A 20,423-nucleotide genomic window follows, 5' to 3' on the forward strand; every position below is an offset into this window, starting at 1 on the left:
AAGACCCAGATGATAGCTCAGATCTCCAGCTGTTCTTCTGCAATCTCATTATGGATGAATGCTCATCACTCTACACACTTAACATTTCAAAATTCAGATTCTCCTTTCTCTGATTTGTCTCTAAGCATTGCTCTTAAAAATGTCACCTTTTTACTATCAGTCACTGTCAGGAATATTGGTGTGACTCTGGACTCTTCTCTTTCATTCATTGGATGTATGTCTTCAATGACTCAATCGTGTTGTTTCTTTCTTCATAATATTGAGAGGATTTGACCCTTCCTGGCTAATATGCCATGACACTTTGCTTCTCTCTTGGATGGGCAATTGCAACTCTCTCCTGATGGAGTTTTCTTCTCAGGTTCCAAAAGGGCTTTGACTGGCATTGTCTGAAAAGGAAATTCTGTAAACAGAAAATAGCAAAAAATTTAAACTATCTTTAAAAGGAATTGTACATACTTCATGCACAAAAAATAGTTTTTTAGAATTTTTAAAAAATCTTTAGGAGAACAAAATGACAAAATCAATGGAAGAACCTTGCATAAAAAGTGTTTCCAATGTGAAATTAATACTGCTCACGGGATTTAATCAAAATGTCTGCACTAATTCAGAAAGGATGTGTCCACCCTGACTTCAGCAGAAAGTGTCATGTAACATAAAGCTGGTGAAATAGCAGACTGTGAGTAAACGCACTGATTCTGGAATCCTGAGCCACAGCCTTGATTCTTTTCAGAAGAGTTTCTGTGTGTTCTCCACAAAGTTATGGGTGCTTTCCTTCTATACTCATCTGGTTAATTGTCACCTCTATATTATCGTTTAATGAGTAAATGTGTAAATTTTTATAGCAAAAATACGATAGACTGCTACCACACTTGATGTCCATGTTACACTGCAGGTGATATACTGTATATGTCTCGATGGACAAATGTGCTGCACATGCAAAGAATAGATAGTGAGAAAGAGGATTATGTCAGAACAAAACATATGTTCTGCCTTATGTGTTGCATCATTCACGCTGCCATTTTCTCCCAGTCTTGACATTTATATCCTGAAGTTCATATGTGCAATGGGCAGGCATTTAAAAAATAAAACATGATGAATAGCCACTAAATAACAACAGTAGCCTGTGCAGTATGGGTTTGTTTTGAAATAAATTGGAGACAGATGCCTCAATGTGGCAAGAGGAATCAAATAATCTAATTAGTATAAAGTAATTACTGCACATCCTGGAAGCTGTGATAATTACAATTATGTGATGTTAATACATTTTAATTAACACATTGAAAGACAAATGTTTTTGCATCATGTACTAAATGTATGTTATATTATTATTTGAAATTATAAATGAGTAAAAGATCATTTAAAAATATAGTGTTCATCATAATAAAGAAATAAGTTGCAAAGAACTTTGTGACTAAATTAGACTTAGTTTATGTTTTCTTCAATCCCATTGAGTGTAAAACATGCAGGAAAAGGTGGTGTAAGATGGGGATGTGGTAAAACTATACAAGAGAGTAAAAAGTGTGGCCTAGAAGGAATTTGATGCTAAGTCTCAAAGGACTCCAGTTGGTAGAATGTTCACCCAGTTTCAGAGAAGCCTAACTCCAACTAAAGTAAGACAGAATGGACACAGAAGGCTTAGGACACATCACGACTGATATAACAGAAGCACATATTCTTGTGTCTCCTAGCTCTCTAAGTGAAGTAAGATAGAAAGGAAACAGAAGGCTTGGGAAGCACCCTAACCGATAGGTGGTAGTACATATTGTCAGGCTAACTCACTGACTAAAGTAAGATAGAGAAGATACAGAAAATTTGGTCAAAAGAAGTACAACTATAGTGAAGGACTGGTAGAAGGTCAGTTGTTCCCTTCCAGACTGGAAGGAGAGAACTTTATTGCCCTTTAAGTAATTTACAATTCAGGGTTACGATGGCTTAAGGACCTACTATAGGACACAGTTGTTGGGTAATTCCGAGATTTTATAGAATCATGTTTGCCTCTGGAAGGGCCTTTGGTCTCATCTGATATTCCCTCTTGTAGGGGATTATACTCAGTAAGGTAAATATCAATATGACCAAGGCAATTGCAAATATGTAAAACGGAAATTTTGTGTAACTTGTGAAACCAGCAGATACAGCTTAACAGAGGAAAAAGGGTTGACATATCTTGGGATCTTGATCTTCAGTAGTTGTAAAGAGGACCGTGAGAGATAACCAACACATTGGAGTAGTTGTAGAAGTACTATTATTACAGGTAAAGTGGTGCTAAGTTCACAGATAAAGATATCAGTTCACAGCTCATTGTACACTGCTGATTAAAGAGAATATGACTGAGTGAGAAAGAGGTTACTATAAAACATTCCTTAGGACTGTAACTAAATCAACAGCTTCAAAAATCAGGGAAAAATCTGGGAGTAGATTTGCTTCTGCTCCTAAATGAGAGAAGCTATAGAATCGATTTGGGCATGAGGATACTTGGGGACATAGCTTAAATCGCACTGTCCCTAAGAGGAGGGCTAGACATAGGACGTACTGGATGAATTATTAATGTCATGAGTTCTAGGAAGACCTGAGGAGGAGTTTAAACACTGTTGCTAGGGTCTGGAAAGTCTGATCTACACTGTTCAGCCATGTTCCTATTTGAATTTCTCCAGGAAAAGTAGATAGAAAATCAAAAGATATCGTGTTGATATTATTGCATACTATAGAGCAGGGTTGCTCAGTTACAGTCCTGGGGCCTCATGCCTAACGTCAAGCATAGAATTCACACTAAAACATGGCATACCGACAAAAGCGGAAATGTGCGTATGCACACAAAAATCCAGATGCATAAATCTGTGCGAACGCCAACTTCCACGTTCTTCTGCTCCATAAATCCCGGTCAGCATAAAAAGTAACGCACGTGCATGCGCCTGCTGCCCCACCCCAACTCCTCCTAAAATTACACCTCTTTGAATATGCAAATCAATATAAATAACTCTTAAGCTCAGCATTCTGTGACAAGGCAATGGCAAAAGCATGGGGGGACATAGAAGAATATCAGCGAATACCAAGTGGAGCCAAGGAAAAACGTACTATTTGTTGGTTTAAACAGTGGTATAAACAACAAAAGGAAGTTGATCGAGTGACATAGAGTGTCGGAGAAACTGGAAAGCTCAAGTTCACAAAAAATGATGATGTCAGATATTAAAGTCGTCATGAAAAAACAAGTCGTAGGCCACTAACTGAGTGTCATATGAAAGCTTACTAGGGTACAGAGAAAATAAAAAAAAATAGGGACACAGTGAGAAAAAAGCCTGAAATGTCAACTTTAATCTGGAAATTTCCACTTTAATCACGTAGTTTATTTTTTCATTTAAGTAGAGCATCATAAACTTCATCTTTAAATCGTTTAATTTACTAGTTTCTCAAATACCATCATAACTATAGTAGCATGGTTAAATGCTTTGTTTTGTACTTGTTCTTCTATGTGCTCTATTTGTGTGAATCACTACGTGCTTCTTTCTCTTCCTCCTACAGCACACAGAATCCATTACATTTGTGATATTACAGCTCTCTGAAAAATTAAAACACTGAGATGTATACTTGATATCATTTTCATGATGATAGGAGTTAAAGCATGTTATTAAACATGGGAACACTGTGGCGCAGTGATAGTGACGAGCAGGCACCCCGTCCAGAGATTGTTCTTGCCTCACGCAAGATGCTTTATGCGCGACCTTCAATGACATAATTTATTGTAGCAGTACTGTCTCTTTCAAACGTACTAACCCCCAATTCCTGTCCTTCCTTTTCTTTCTCCAAGAAACCAATCGCCACACAATCAGCTCAGTAATAGACAATAATTCATCTGTAAACTTAGAATACCAATTCTTCAAAACTTTTAAGGAACATTGAAATATCTTCATAGTACATGTTTAATTATTCTATCCATCTATCCTTCCAGTGTCGCGACAGCCTCAGCAAGAATACAGCACGAGGCAGGAATAATCCGTGAACTAGCTAGCGCTGCGGCACTGTGTCCTCACATGTTTAATTATTATCAATATAGATTATTTAAATTATGTTAACATTTTATCTGTTTAATGTAATAAACATATTTTGTTGCATTTCATCTCAAAAATGATATCGTCATCATATGTAAATATGCGCTAAAGTGGCCAGTAATATTATAACTGTATCGCAAGTTTACAGAGAGGTAATTGTACTTATAAGTAGAAAGTTCTACAAGGAGTACTTGATGGACTGATTGAGTGCATTTATAGTTCTTGGGATGAAACAGTTTCTGAACCGTGAGGTCCATACAGGAAAGGCTCTAGAGCATTTGTCGTATGATAGCAGTTCAAATAGCGCATGTGCTTGATGCTGTACAATTCTCTTTCCGATCAGCTGCTGTAGAGCTGTGATTCCACACTCAGATACAGTGGGATAAATACTCTGAGTGGTGCATTGAGAGAAACAACGCTAAAGCAGCTATGGTATTTGGAACAGTTTGGCCATTCCGTGGACCATTATATATCAGATGCCTTAAACTAATAAACAATATGCAGTTAATTTCAGTGTATTTGATAAAGCCGCATCAGGGATGTGGATCTAAAAAAGAAAGGGAAACCACACTGGAACAAAAGCACTGCTTTGACGCTGGGTGCAGCAAGTTTGCAAAACCGAGCAGAGAACTTGCTTATGCCAAGAATTTAGCTGGCGTGAAAATGTGCGTGGCTTTACGTCAAGTTTAGGTTTTATACATTGCAATTTGAGCATGGAAATGGGAGTACACAACATTTTTTTGCATACACACCATTTATACATCAGCCCCTGGAGAGCAACTACCTGCAGGTTTTCGTTCCAACCAGTTTCGTAATTAGATGTCAGGCCTAACAGATAATGAAGCTTGGTGTTTAATCATATGGTTTGTTAGTGCTTCCAGACAAATCTTTATCAGCATGTTGTTCATTCAGAGAAGGTGAAACATTAATTACTGGCAGTCTGCCGTTAACTAACAATCAAATGGACAAACTGAGGAGAAACACAAAGCCAAAGCAAGCCTGTGGATTACTTAGGTACTGATTTTGTTCCACTGTCCACTGAGACAGCACTTAGACCTGAGGAATCATTTCCTCTTAGTACTGTACTGTATAGTCTGGTCTTGATCCACTGATAATACAGAACTATCTGAGGTGCACTGCAACTGACCCAATGAGGCAGAATTGTCACGGTTAATAAGTGCCACTAGCACTAACATCCAATCATCAATGCAGTCACTTCATGTACACTTTAGTGCAGCCCACAGAATGGAGCAGGCTGCATATTTGGGGTGGTCTTAGATGTTGTGACATGCATTTGCAGTTTCATTCATTCTCACAGATAATCACTTTATTAAATTAATGATATAAGTTGAGATCTCAGTCATCTTTAGAGACTTCCAGATCCCTTTTGTTGTCAGTGATATGTAAAGAAAATACAGAAGACATGTTTTCTTATATCAAAACTTTTACAGCTTCAAAATGGACATATTCAGGAAGTTTTAGTTTTTTTTCTGGTATGTTCCATGCCCCATAGCTTACACTATAAAATGCCAGGACCCACTTTTTTTTTAATTTATAGAAAATGTTTAACTGTAGAACACAGTTTCATGTGGCAAATGCATATACTGTATACCATGTTTGTAAAGAACTTGAAAAATACCAAACTTTTCCTTTAAGTCCCAGATTCTTTTCTGTTAAATCAAATATCGATGTTGATCAATTTTTTACTCTACTTGTTAAAGATTTCTTATTTAAACACTGACATATTTAGTTTTGTGTTTAATTCTTCATTTGTTTTCTTTCTGTATAATTTCCGTGTCTAATTTGTTAATTAATTTTGTTAATTGTTAATCAATTAATTTGTTAATTGTTGACCTAATGGTCATTGGTTTAGCTATTTAAAGATGATTGAGATTTGGGTATGTTAGAATGAGAATTATGGACACAATATATTTTGGTTTTGAGGAACATAAGAACATCGGAGCATACTGTAAGAATATAAGAAATTTGAGAAACAAGAGCAGACCATTCAGTCCTTCAAGCCTGTTTGTTTAGCTAAAAGCTAAGCTGTCCCAGTATCTCTTCCAGATTTTTCTTAAAGGCTGTCCACACATAGCCTCTACTCAAGACTAAAGATCTCTAAAGATGACTGAGATCTCAACTTAGAATATTAGAACACCCTACACAAGAACAGGCCATTCAGCCCAACAAAGCTTGCCAGTCCTATCCACTTATTTCTTCCAAGAAAACATCAAGTCGAGTTTTGAAAGTCCCTAAAGTCTTATTGTCTACCACACTACTACTAGCTTATTCCAAGTGTCTCTTGTTTTTTGTGTAAAGAAAACCTTACTAATGTTTCCAACTGTGTCCCCATGTTCTTGATAAACTCATTTTAACATATCAGTCTCGATCCATTGTACTATTTCCCTTCATAATTTTAAACACTTCAATTACGTCTCTACTTGATCTTCTTTCGCTTAGACTGTATAGGCTCAGCTCTTTTAATCTTTCCTCATAATTCAACCCCTGTAGCTCTGGAATCAGCCTAGTCACTCTTCTCTGGACCTTTTCTAGCGCTGCTATGTCCTTTTTGTAGCATGGAGATGAAAACTGCACGCAGTACTCCAGATGAGGCCTCATCAGTACATTACAAAGCCTGAGCATAACCTCCTTGGACTTGTACTCCACACATCGTGCTATATAACCTAACATTCTGTTAGCCTTCTTAATGGCTTCTGAACACTGTCTGGAAGTGTACTTATATCATTAATTTAATAAAGTGGTTGATTTAGTAAACATCCTCTGCCAATGCATCTATTTTCAATGCTGCTTCAGGTTATCAGGAAGCCAGAAACCAGCTCTGAGCAGGACTTAAAATCACTGCAGGTCACATAAATCTGTCTACGGGAGCAAAAACTGACAATGTCACTGGTAAAACATCTCCAGGATCAGAGTCAACTGTCTTTAGCTAAAGGCACACCAGGCTAGACTTCATTCTGTTTCTAATAGCTCACAGTGTCTCTGTAACCCTGAGGCGTATCAAAAGGCTGGTTTTCTAATTCTGCTCCCCAGCTAAGTGTTTTAAAGAGCCAACATTTAGTGCTGACCCTTCCCAAGAGTATTACCGTTAAAGCTTCATGGTTCTGTTGTCCAATTTGTAATTTAAGGGCTGGAGGTCTTGTGGTCTTTCTCTCCTTCTTGCTCTGTCAGTTTCATTTCAAGGGCATTGTGCATGATGGGATTACCACTCTCTAACTACCTTTCTTTAACACAATAGCATGTAAAAGCTGTGCATTTTTATACCGCTCAGTTTTTGCTTCCTGGAAGTTTCCTCCACAAAATTTCACTGTTCTTTGCCACTCTGTTGGCACATACATCTCTGACAATCTCGTTCCAGCCAAGAAACTCATTGCAGTCCATACACTTTAAGCTTATAGTACATCACAGACGGAAAGAGAGAAATGGCCTCATTTGCACAGTTTAACAGAAAGACTACCTGCTGCTGCTGTAGCGGTCCAGGTGGTAAAAGAACAAGGTCCAATTTCACATATGACGTCAAACAAGTTGTATTTTATTTGAAATTGAAACCTGCATACCTAATTTCCTCACATCTGTTAATTAAAACTTTCCTAAAGCCATACAAAGTAGACTATGCTCATTAAAACTGTCTTTTTGCTGCTCTTTGATGGTTAATAATAGACACAGTTACACTTGCTTAACTACTGTTCTTGTTACTGGAACTTGTTTAATTTTAAGACTTCAGCTGCTCATTAGAGAGAGGAAGAAATCAAGATTCAAAACAGTGCTCCTTGCCAGATGATGAAGCCACAAATGAGGAACGCTGTCTCCTTGGGGTTGTCATTTATATCTCGGCAGTAATAACTGATCAGTTTAAAGACCAATAAGAGAAGTCATTATTAAAGTGTCATGAAAAATAATAAGTCTGAAACAAATGACAGCAATGTAAGTCTGGATTTATTTGACCTGGGAATATTGTAAAATTGCTTTTAGCATGCAGTTGGTATATAATTAAACTTACATTAGCACAATCTGCAGCATGTGAAAAATATTAGGAATTTAGCAGCAAAACCATGTGTTATAATTAAATTCTGCTTGGCAGTGACATAAACTCTTGTTAACTTTTGAAACAAAATTCATTGTCATTTCAAATCTGTGCTCTTGTTCTTCTGCCTGCTCCACACATCTGCTCTTGTTATAGTGTTTGTTTCATTACAATAAGCATAGAAAAATAAGACACTGCATATCATAAAGTTTTTAAATGTAGTTTAGAGTAAATGTCTCCCTCAGATAAAGGAAAGAATTGGATGAATCTATGGCTGCCTGGAAGCCTCCATTCAAGGTGAGGGTTGGCCAAAGAAGTTGCTTTGAAACCACGATCTAAAAATAAAGAGCTCAAAAGAAACACATTTTATTTTATATAGTTCATGTCTAGAGTGAAAACACGTTGCAATTACAAACATAGCTTGTTAGCTTTTTTAACAATTTAGCATTTTCATGAGGATGGCATAGTAATGTTATGAGCACATCACACCCATCCTGCTCCACCTTCACTGGCTCCCTGTGTCTTACAGAATCGAATATAAAATCCTACTAATAACCTACAGAGCCTTAAATAACCTCGCGCCAAACCACATCAGTGACCTTCTCCATCACTATGTGCCTGCCCACCCAAAAAAGGTCCTCTGATTCTGGCAATCTTGTTGTGCCCCACACTAATCTACACTCCATGGGTTACAGGGCCTTCAGCTGTATAGCGCCAAGACACTCAAATGACCTACCGAAATTAATCAGGTCACCTGACTCCGTGAATTCTTTTAAAAAACAACTCATACCTCATCTGTTCAGGAAGGCTTTTATCTTGACTTGACTTTATTACCCTTCTCTCAGTTTACCTCTCTGTCAAGATGCTCATGTAACCTGTAAGTGTGTGTGCTAGACCATCAATTATGTTGTCTGTTAGGATTTTTTTTCTCTGAATTCACTGTCGTAATCTTCTGTATTTATTTATTTATTTGGTTTGTACAATGCTATATATTGTATACCCTGCCATTCTTTCTTATATTCTGTAAGTGCCTTGAGCATGGGAAAGGTGATATATAAATAAAATGTATTATTATTATTACTTACTTACTATTCATTAAAATTAATAATGATAAAAACTCAGAAACTGATTGGTCAGCTAGCCTGGGTGAATACAGGTGGGCTGAGATGAAAGGCCATTAATAGACAGGAATAGCTTGGAATGGAAGGGACAGGTAAAACTTTTGATGCCCCTTCAATGTTCACAAGGAAAGCCTGGGCTGCACTGGGGTCTATGATTGGAACATTGAGTTTTGGCTAAATAGTATTAGCATAAAGTAGGGAATTGGCTTATCTTATTGGTCCAGGAAGTAACTCAAGGAAGATAAAGACAGAGGTAACAAAGAAGCTAAGTGTCTGACATTTTTCCAACATGGAAGAGAAGGAGAAGACCACCTCTCTCTGCAACTAAAGACAAATGCCAAGAGGAGCAATGATCAAGACAGTGCCACCTGATAGTCTAAGAGAGTGTTGAATTGATTATTAGCCAGGCTGTATTAATAGTGTTTTACCAACACTAACATTTGAACTATGCTTACATTTTGGCCATATTATATCTCTAATATATAAATAAATGTGTAACACTTTTCTCTCCAGCCTGTTCTGGTACTCTGGTATCTAATTACCTAGGGATACAGACATAAGAGGTCAAGTGCTGAACTACAGTATGTGGCAGTGGAGTAAGAACATGAGATTTGGGGCATTCTCATAAGGGCAACATAATAAAGAGTATAAAGGGGAATAAGGTCATCCTAGGACCCTACCACGACAAAACAAGCACAATCAGGCTAAGTGACATGATCAGGGTCACAATGAATTGGCAGTCTTGGGTTTTAAAGTCTAGTGCCTCAGCCACAAAAGAACATTGCTAGAAGGTCCTTAGAAAGTTAAACCCAATTGTTTAAACAAGATGTAATGAAAGAGCGAAGTAGAAATGGTGAGAAAGAAGAAGGGACAGAAAGTAAAGTAAGGGTCTGGTTGGAGTGTGGGTGGAGGCACTTAGAGAAACTAGTACAGATACTTTTCATGAACTTTATTCATTAGCCTTGATTGGCTACAAATTAAAGCGCATGTTAAGGGACAATTTTTTGTTGAGTATGTTTCACTGGAGTAATGCAGTTGTGGACAATAACATCACTTTAGAAGCATTGTTTCCATATACCAAAACCTTTTCCCATCATACGAGTCATTTACCTCACCATTAACCATGAATACATCATCAACTCCTCCATGACCATCCAACCTCCAGCAATAACTTTCCCATTCAGGAATTGGGGATGGGCACAACAAATAAATAGCTATGTGTATGTGGCTTCTTTCCAAAAACAATCCAGTGTGACAAAGAAAATCTCTGCTCAGATGGCCTTAGACATCATTTTAGAAGAGAGAGAAGAAAATGTGGAGGAAGTGCTCACTTTGGAAGATAAAGAATTTTCACAATGCGAGGATCATCTTTTTGTCAATTCTGTCCGACAGTGGGTTTGAAGAAGAGGATAGAACTGACTCTCAGACAAGCAAAGAAATATGAATGTCAAAATAATAATGAAATCAAATGGTATTTTTGTCCACAGAAGGAGCCACCGTTCCTTGCTGCCAATGTGATAAAGATGCAACCAGGGCCAATGCAGATGGCAGTCACATGACATCATGTCTTCTTTTGAACTTTTTATTCCAGACATCATCCAGAAAATCATTTTGGAATGCAGTAATCTGGAGGGAAGGTGTGTTTTTGGAGAGAGGTAGAAGGAAATGAATCAAACCAATTTACAAGCTTACTTTGGGCTACTTATACTTGCTGGTGTTTACAGATCCAATGGGGAGTCCATGGAATTCCTGTGGAATGCAAAAACTGGCTAACAATTTTTCCGTGCAACAATGTCTCTGAAAGACTTCCATAATATTTCCAGGATTATCCTCTTTGATAACTGAGTTACCCGACCAGCTCGACGACAGAGATACAAGGTAGTTGCAATAAAGACAGTGTGGGTCAAGTGCGTGGAACGTCTTTGGCTGTGCTATAACCTTGGGCCAAGCGTTACTACTGATGAGCAGTTTATACTGCCCAATCAGCAGTACATGCCGTCTAAACTTGCCAAATACGGAATCAAAATCTGGCCTGCCTGTGACGCAGCTTCATCTTATGCATTTAACATGTAGGTATACACTAGAAAGCCTGTTGGAGGAGCCCCTGAGAAAAACCAAGGGATGTGGGTTGTCCTGGACATGACACAGGGACTCCATGGTCACAACATCACATGTGACCATTTTTTTACTTCACACAAGTTGGGACAGGAACTCTTGAAGAAAAAGATAACAATGGTAGGAACAATAAGAAAAAACAAGCCAGAGCTCCCATTTCAGCCAGTGAGTATAAGGAACAGACCTGTCATTTCAAGTAAGTTTCTGTATACAGCCGACACATCCTTGGTGTCTTACATCCCAAGAAAATGGAAAAAATGTGGTACTTATGAGCATGCGGTATAGGGACTGGAAAGTCTGTGTCAGGTTGCATCATAAACCAGAAATCATTATGGATTACAATTCTACAAAAGGAGGAGTAGATAACCTGGGAAAGTTAGTATGTGGTTACAGCTGCAAAAGAAGAACCCTACGCTGGCCATCTGTAAAATTTCTTAATATCTTGGAAATCTCTTCTTAATAATCAAATTGGAAAAAAGGAAAGCTTTAAAGAAGAAGACTTTTTCTTCAAGAACTAGGCAAGGAACTTATAAGACCTCAGATCCAGAGGAGACAACACATAGCAAGGACCCCTAATTTCATTTATATTTGTTCAATATTAATGATATATTCTACTTATATCTTGATTATTACTGATTTCAACACAAAAATCGAATTTTACAACAAGAATCAAACAGTGCTGTCATTGAGAAATGTGATCTAGCAGAGCTTAATAGTAAATATTAAACATATTTACTGACTATTATTTTTAAGTGAGAAAATGTCAACATCTGTTAAGTAGCATTATATTTTTATTATTTTAAATGAACAAAAATAATGTGGGTGTACCAGACCCATGAATACCATCTGAGTAACAAAAATGTGAATACCACACAAGGGTTAAGAAAGTGGTGGCTATCTAAGATGTGTTGATGCTAAGAAATAGCTGTTGGCTGAAAGAGTCAAAAACCACAGTTGAGATAAAAGTCATCCAATGGGAAGAACCTAGGAAAATGGCTGCTTGAGATGGGGATTGAGCTGAAAGAAAAGATACTGAACTTGACAGGAAATCAAGCCAAAAAAATGACTAAGCATACATCAAAGACTGGTAGACAACCACTAATAGTGTCTGGGGTCTGAGTACTTACTGTATATATACTATATAATCATCTATAAATAATCTGTTTGAAATTGACTTCAGAAACAGAAATGCCATGACAAAAAGGTCCTAAATACCGGAGTAGGTAGTATATAAATTCTGGGAGCAGTGTATGAGCACATATTGTGAGTTTGAGCAGAAGAAGAAACTTTTTGGAGTACAATTTCCAGATATAGGCAGCAAGTGAGGAGACTGTGGGAGATGACTTAAAGGATACAGACTGAAAAATCTCTTAAACTAATTAATCATCCTAGTCACTATTACTCATATCTATTGGTAGAACAACAGGAATCAAACTAAGGTAATTTCTGAAACCACAAAAACTAAAGAAAAAAAGACTTCACGTTGCCTTAAGATAGTGAAACTTAATTGATTGAATTACACTGAATGACTGATTAAATAAGGTCAGTTGTTCTCTTGAATATGTCTTTAATTAAAGCTGGGAGAGATGGGACAGACAGTAGAGCCAGAAATTTAAAGAAATGAATAAAAGGAAGGCTAGAATAGATGTCAAAGTATGTACTCTGGCCAGATTTGTGACAGATGAAATTAAATGTAAATAAGCGTAAGGCATTAGGCACAAGGCATACATGACCAAGGAGTATGGTTCAGAGTATGATTTGGAGACATTCATCACTCCACTTGATGTTATTTTGGAGAATCCGGGTGAATAGGACTGATGAGCTTGTTGGGCTGAATGGCCATTATCATTACAGTTGTTCTCATATAAACTTTAGGAAGTTCCTATTCTAAAGCTGGTGCTTTGTAAATCTTACCTCTGTTAAGGTCTTGTTACATGCTAATAGATGTGCCAAGGTAGTTCCTAGAAATGTGATCTCTGAAAGTTCAAGCCACCAATCAATGCAGGACTGGATTTGAGAACCTCATTTATCAATGAGTTTAGCATCTCTTCTTGTTGTTTTAAATGAGTCACATCGAAGTACCCAGACAGGTAGACCTGTATGCCAATGATCAACATAAGTAAAATGTGACATAATAGACCCTTTTCACACCTTAGCATTGTTTTTCTTGCCAGAGTCGATATCAATGAGTAAACTTTCTTCTGGACACAACAGCTTTTGTAATGTCGTTTTGTGTTCAGTTTCTAAACAAAACATCCTTGCCCAAGTTTTGCAACTTCCCCAAAGATGAAACATGCAGTACAAATAGACACACAAGAAATAAAGGACCAAATTGTGCTATACACCATGGCAGCATGTACTGTTTATATGTATGTTTGTTGCCAGCACTTCAGATCTGATGAGTGCATATCATAAAAGCACTTCAGTTAGGTTGATGTTGTGCGGAGTCTGTTTGGCTAGAGCAACTTTGGCATTCTAACAACATGGCAATTAGTTTTTAAAATGGGAAAGCTTATCTATGAGTTAATGTGCAAGAGTCTGCTCTGATGGTAATCAGTACAATGAACTTCTCAATGGAACACTCCTATAAAATGGTAAACACAACATAATGTACTTATGATGTGATTTTGTTTCATTAAATATATGTACCATAATCTTAAACCCACATCTAACTCTGTATGTTCTTGTGATTCATGAACATAATTACTTATTCACACTTATAGTAATTATGTTTGAAGCTGAATTACACACAGACCAAATGTGAAAATCCATTTGAAACAATACAAAGATAAATGGTCACTACGACAAAACATAAAACATTAGAACAATCTAGACGAGAACAGGCCATTCAGCTCAGCAAAGCTTGCCAGTCCTATTCACCTAATTCCTCCAAAATAACATCAAGTCCAATTCTGAAAGTCCCTAAAGTCCTACTGTCTACCACACTACTTGGTAGATTATTCCATGTGTCTATAGTTCTCTGTGTGAAGAAAAACCTCCTAATGTTTCTGTGCAATTTACCCATAGCATGCTTCCAACAGTGTCTCTGTGTTCTTGATGAACTCATTTAAAAGTAACAGTCTTAATCTACGGTACTAATTCCCTTCATTATTTTAAATATTTCAATCATGTCACCTCTTAATCTTCTTTTGCTTAAAAATGGCTCAGCTCTTTTAATCTTTCCTCATAACTCATCCCTTGTAGCCCTGGAATCAGCCTAGCCGCTCTTCTCTGGACCCTTTCTAGCACTGCTATGTCCTTTTTGTATCTTGGAGACCAAAACTGTACCCAATATCCCAGATGAGGTCTCACCAGTGCATTATAAAGCATGAGCATAACCTCCTTCGACTTGTACTCCACACATTGCATTATGTAATCTAACATTCTGACAACCTTCTTAATGGCTTCTGAACACTGTCTGGAAGTTGATAGTGTTGACTCCACAACAACTCCTAAATCTTTCTCATAAGGTGTACTTTTGATTTTCAGACCACCCATTTTTACTTGCTACGTGTAAAACTTTACATTTACTGACATTAATTTTCATCTGCCACAAATCTGCCCAAGCAGATGACCAAGTCTCTCTGTAATGATTCATCAGATTCTAGATTATCTTCTAATCCACCTATCTTGGTATCATGTGCAAATGTAACCAGGTTGTTCCTTAAATAGATCAAATACAGTGAATTTATAAGATTGAAGGTCATTCATTTTATTCATTCAACATTATAACATCATGACATCTGTGTGATGCCATGGTATCGAACAGAAATTAGCACCGCTCTCTGTCCTGGAACATCTGTAGACTGATGGACCTGGGCAAGTGAGGATACAGGCAAGACTTTGTGTTTAAAAGAGCAAGCAGATGCTTTATTAAGCTCAAAGAGTTAAAGTGTCCAGAATGCGCATTTCATAAATTCAATAAGTAAACTCATAAAATCGTGTTTTTAAAACTAGTGTGTTTGAGAGTGCTACTTAAATCCAAATAAATAAATAAATAAAATGAATCAATACTTTCAAAATCCAAGCAAACCCTCTCGAGGTATTTCATTGTACTTCTGTTCAGAACTCCATAATGAACTCACCTTGCAAAGCTGGCAATTTCCAGTGTGCCACCTTAATCAGTGCCATGCTGCCCCAAACTTCCACCTTGATCAGTGCTCCACATTTCACAGAGTGACACCTCCTTCAGGGTCCTGCAGCTCACCCAGCTCCTTGCCTTCTAAATGAATGCATGGGATTCCCACTCCAGCGGCCTCTGTCTACTCTCATCAGCTAGGTCAGCAGAATCGGCACAGCCACACCCTAGAACCTCAACTCCAGCTTTCAGCAACCCAACAGAGATGACACTGTCTGTCATTTCCTCCGGACAACAAACACCTTTCACAAACTAGATTTTTTCGAACAATCACTCTTTTGTTCAACCCTCTCATCATTCTCTAATCATATCTCTTTTGTCTCTCTCCCCCTACACATCTGTACTTAGTGTGGTAAAACATGATCAGTATTTTGGAGAGAAAAACATGACTTATTAGGCAGAGAAAGAAGCGTTTTTGGTGTCAAAGTGAGTGTACTAAGAAATACGTTTTCATTAATTGGCCTTTTAAAGCAAAGTTTCTATGTAACTGTTTGAGGCCAAAACAGCTCAGTTTAAGGGGAAGTCAAAGATTAAAACAACCTCTGAAAATTGGCTGAAATTGACTGAAATACTAGGCTGACCGTTTTGTTCATTTCTTTTTTTTTTTTAATTTTTAAGGCATTCTACTGGGAGGATATAACAAGTATAAGGGCAGATTCTGGTCTGGTCTGAAAGCCCTCAATTCTAAGTATCAGACACAACATTTTTTATACTGTCAATAGATTTATTTGTATATTTAATATTTATACAACAATAAAATTTGTGCATTCATAATAAAAATAAATCCTAAATAAACACTGGCAATGTGTCAAACTAAGATCTATCATATGGAACAAATGTTTTCAACACATTATTTTGATGGCAGGGAGTGTATTTTGAAGAAAATGATGCCACGGCTCACAGGCCTGCAGGAAAACCAGCTGTATGAAAGGCAAACTTGGTGCTGATTGGTCGAATGCAGAGAAACACATAAACACGTAAGAATAAGCTGTACTCACCTTCATCAGAAAATCAGAGATAGTGGCTTGATAGAGACAAGTGGGTATTTCTAAAAGGGAATCAATAAAATGCTATTTAGAAAACAGAGTAGTTTTACGGTCACCTGCGGCAATAAGAGAATTAAATTTAAAACTACTTTATATTATTGGGGGTTAGGATGGGATGGAAGGCGAGATAAGGAGGAGTTGCAAATGTCATCATGAGAGACCCCTTAAGCACTGGATCCAGAGAAGTTGCTTCAGATGCTCTTTTAAAAGCGAGGTTGTGCTTTGCATGATAATTAAGATATTGACAGTTTAATGGAGTTTTCACAGTCAGTTCTTTCTACCGAGTCTGTAAAGAAAGCCCCTGTAATCCGGTTATCTAGAAGAATGTTTTCTTAGCTTAGGACACAAATAAGATTTGTGATAATGGATGCAGGCTTCATAACGGGTTTGCTTTACCTAAACATTTTCTTTACACACAAAGGGGCACACTGTGTTAAATATCTGTTGAGTCCAGGTCACAACAGCAATTTGCACAGCTAGCATCCCCACCTTTCTCAAAAGCCCACAAACCTCCCACCATTTTAAATTAGTTATTATTTCTATCCTATGGTCACTGGTCAGTTGATTTTCAGTTTTGTGCCAGTTTTTTATGATGTTTTTGACTATTTCTATTTTAGTTTTTATTATTTTGTGACTGACCTCAATTACATTCAATTTTGAAAGAATCGCTTAATTTTCCTTTTAGCTTAAACATATACCATTCAATGATAATATGTTGAGCCTGCATAGTACCTTCTCTAGAATGCAGAAACATGCAGATACTTTATGTCCGTAACAGATGCAGTGAGTACCTGCTTGCTCCAGCCAGTTATCGTCTACATTTTGTAAAATATATTTATATTAGCGTTATTTGTTGAAAAATTTCATCACTGAGATTTGCTTTGCTGTGGTTCACAACCCAAAGTTACCTTAAATCAAATTAACCAGCAAACTGTACATAAATGGCATTCATGATGGTTGGTGTGATGAAATAACTAGGCAAAAACCAAGAAAAAAGATTTGGGGAAACTTAACTGTATAACGTCCAGTGGAAAAAAGTATTCAGAAAGAATTGAAATATGGTCAAAAACTTGAAAAAACATTTGACAGTGGGGTTATTTAAATAATGGAGGAAGGAAGGAAGTTGAGGACAGACAGGATGTGACATCATCATGGCTGGCCAGGAAGTGATGTCACCAAAGGTGGACAAGAAGTTACATCATTGTGGCTGACCGGAAGTCACATCATCAAAGGTGGCCCGGAAGTGTCGTTTTTATGATGAGTTGGAAAAGATGGTACCGAGTGGGACTGGGGCATAAAAGAATGGTTACTCTGCTGTTGTTCTGTTAAAAGAAGGAGAAAGACGTTAGTGCTTCATTCCAATCCCTTATCTTTTATTAATTCACTCTCACTTGAATTCTTTGACTGCTCCCTAAGTTCATGTGTGTGACATTGGACATAAGAAAAACTAAATGGGTCCGGTTAATGCAGATCTTCTAAAAATTTTCCTGTGGTTTTCTAGCTATCTCAAGTTTTCATAATTGATTTTTGGGATGAGTACTGTTGTGCTGTTTCTCCTTTGTGAACTTTTGACAAGTCAGAATTTGGAATGAGGAAGTGGACCTCCTGGCATGTACCTTTGTGCACTGCTGCAAAATGCGGTGTGGTGAAACCTAGAAACTTGCGTGTGTCTAAACACGTGAACACCTTAGAGGGAGCATAGACAATCAGTTTGTTTAGAAGACAGAATCAAGACATTTTGTTCCCACCCATTGTAATTTAATTTGGGGTTATTTTTCGAATATGAGGTTTTCATTTCAGATTAATTTTCACTCAGCTTCGCTCAGCAACAAGAATCTATTCATTTGGTCATTTAAGTTATAGTTTTCATTAATGATAATAACCTAATTGACTTTGCTCCCCATAACCAAGGACTCACTGTTGTCACTATTCTGACAAATCCATGATGTCAGTGTCAGATAGCAGATTTAATTTTCCACAAGTGCTGTGTCTGCCCCACCACTCAGGAATATGAACAGAGTGCAAGAAACCAACCGTTTATCCAATCCACAATTTAGATTGTTAGTTACCAGAACAGATCCCCTCTGCTATGTGACTTCAAACAAATCATTACAAGATAGATACTGTGGTTCAGTGATTAATGCTGCTGCATGTGCGTCTACTTTATCTTTGTGAAGTTTACAACATTCTCCCCCTGTCAGTATTTCTCCTGATACTCCATTTTTTCTGCACTGTCCCCAAAACATCCATGCAAGGCTAATAGGGTGTGACACCCTAACCAGGGTTTAACTCACAATTTATATACTTATTTGGCTGACACTTTTCTCCAAACAACTTCTACCATTTGAGATACAATTGGTAAAATTTCTTTTGTTTTGTTCCAATTGATGCACAAGCAGGTCAAGTGACTTGCTCATGAGACACACAGTGGCGGTAGAAGGATTTGACCACATAAACTTAGGGTCTGAAGAGCCTTAATCACATAGAGTATGCTTGCTGGTTCATGCCTTGGCCCAGACCTAAACTGGATTAAATTGGAACTGTGCTATTTTAGCGGCCCTAAAATGGTTGCTGATGATTTGAAAAAAGACAGATACACCAATATCCAGATTCTGCTGTTTATTCTAAAAGACAAGCAGTAAGGGGCACAGTCAACACAAACAGCAACAGGGGCTCTCTCAGTCTCCTGCAACGGCATCATCCAGCTTTTTTATATATATATATTGTAACAAAGGCGCTATATAGGCACCTGACCCGACACAGAAAGACACGGAGGCATGTATAAAAAGTACAAAGACTTTTATTTTCTTCAGCTGTGGGACACGTCTTCCCCGTGCCACACAGCCCAAACACATCCCAAAGCACAAAACACAAAACACAATTCTTCACCTCGCTCCACCACTCCTCCCAGACAAGCTTCGTCTTCTTCCTCCCAACTCTGGCTCGTCGAGTGGTGGTGGCTGGGCCCTTTTATAGCCCACCCGGAAGCGTTCCAGGTGATTAACCACCGGGTCCTGATTGCACTTCCAGGTGGGGCTGAAGACTCGTCCAACCGGGCTGTGGGAAGCAGACAGACCCCCCTAGTGGCCACCCCGGGCCCCAACCAAGCTGTGGAGGACTCCATCTCCCATGGAGCCTTGCGGGTGATTGGGGAATCACCGTCGGCCAGGGAGGCTGCCACCCAGCGTCCCAGGGGAGGTATTGGAGTGCCCATGGTGGCTCCCCCGGAACATAAGCAGCAGGGGCATCCCTGCCGGGCATGGAACCCGGCTGTCCTTTACAATATATATATATATATATATATATATATATATATATATATATATATATATATATATATATACACTTACCTAAAGGATTATTAGGAACACCATACTAATACAGTGTTTGACCCCCTTTCGCCTTCAGAACTGTCTTAATTCTACGTGGCATTGATTCAACAAGGTTCTGAAAGCATTATTTAGAAATGTTGGCCCATATTGATAGGATAGCATCTTGCAGTTGATGGAGATTTGTGGGATGCACATCCAGGGCACGAAGCTCCCGTTCCACCACATCCCAAAGATGCTCTATTGGGTTGAGATCTGGTGACTGTGGGGCCATTTTAGTACAGTGAACTCATTGTCATGTTCAAGAAACCAATTTGAAATGATTCGAGCTTTGTGACATGGTGCATTATCCTGCTGGAAGTAGCCATCAGAGGATGGGTACATGGTGGTCATGAAGGGATGGACATGGTCAGAAACAATGCTCAGGTAGCCCGTGGCATTTAAGCGATGCCCAATTGGCACTAAGGGACCTAAAGTGTGCCAAGAGAACATCCCCCACACCATTACACCACCACCACCAGCCTGCACAGTGGTAACAAGGCATGATGGATCCATGTTCTCATTCTGTTTACGCCAAATTCTGACTCTA

This window comes from Polypterus senegalus, chromosome 1 (assembly GCF_016835505.1).
Source record: "Polypterus senegalus isolate Bchr_013 chromosome 1, ASM1683550v1, whole genome shotgun sequence".
In the NCBI taxonomy this organism is placed as follows: domain Eukaryota; kingdom Metazoa; phylum Chordata; class Cladistia; order Polypteriformes; family Polypteridae; genus Polypterus; species Polypterus senegalus.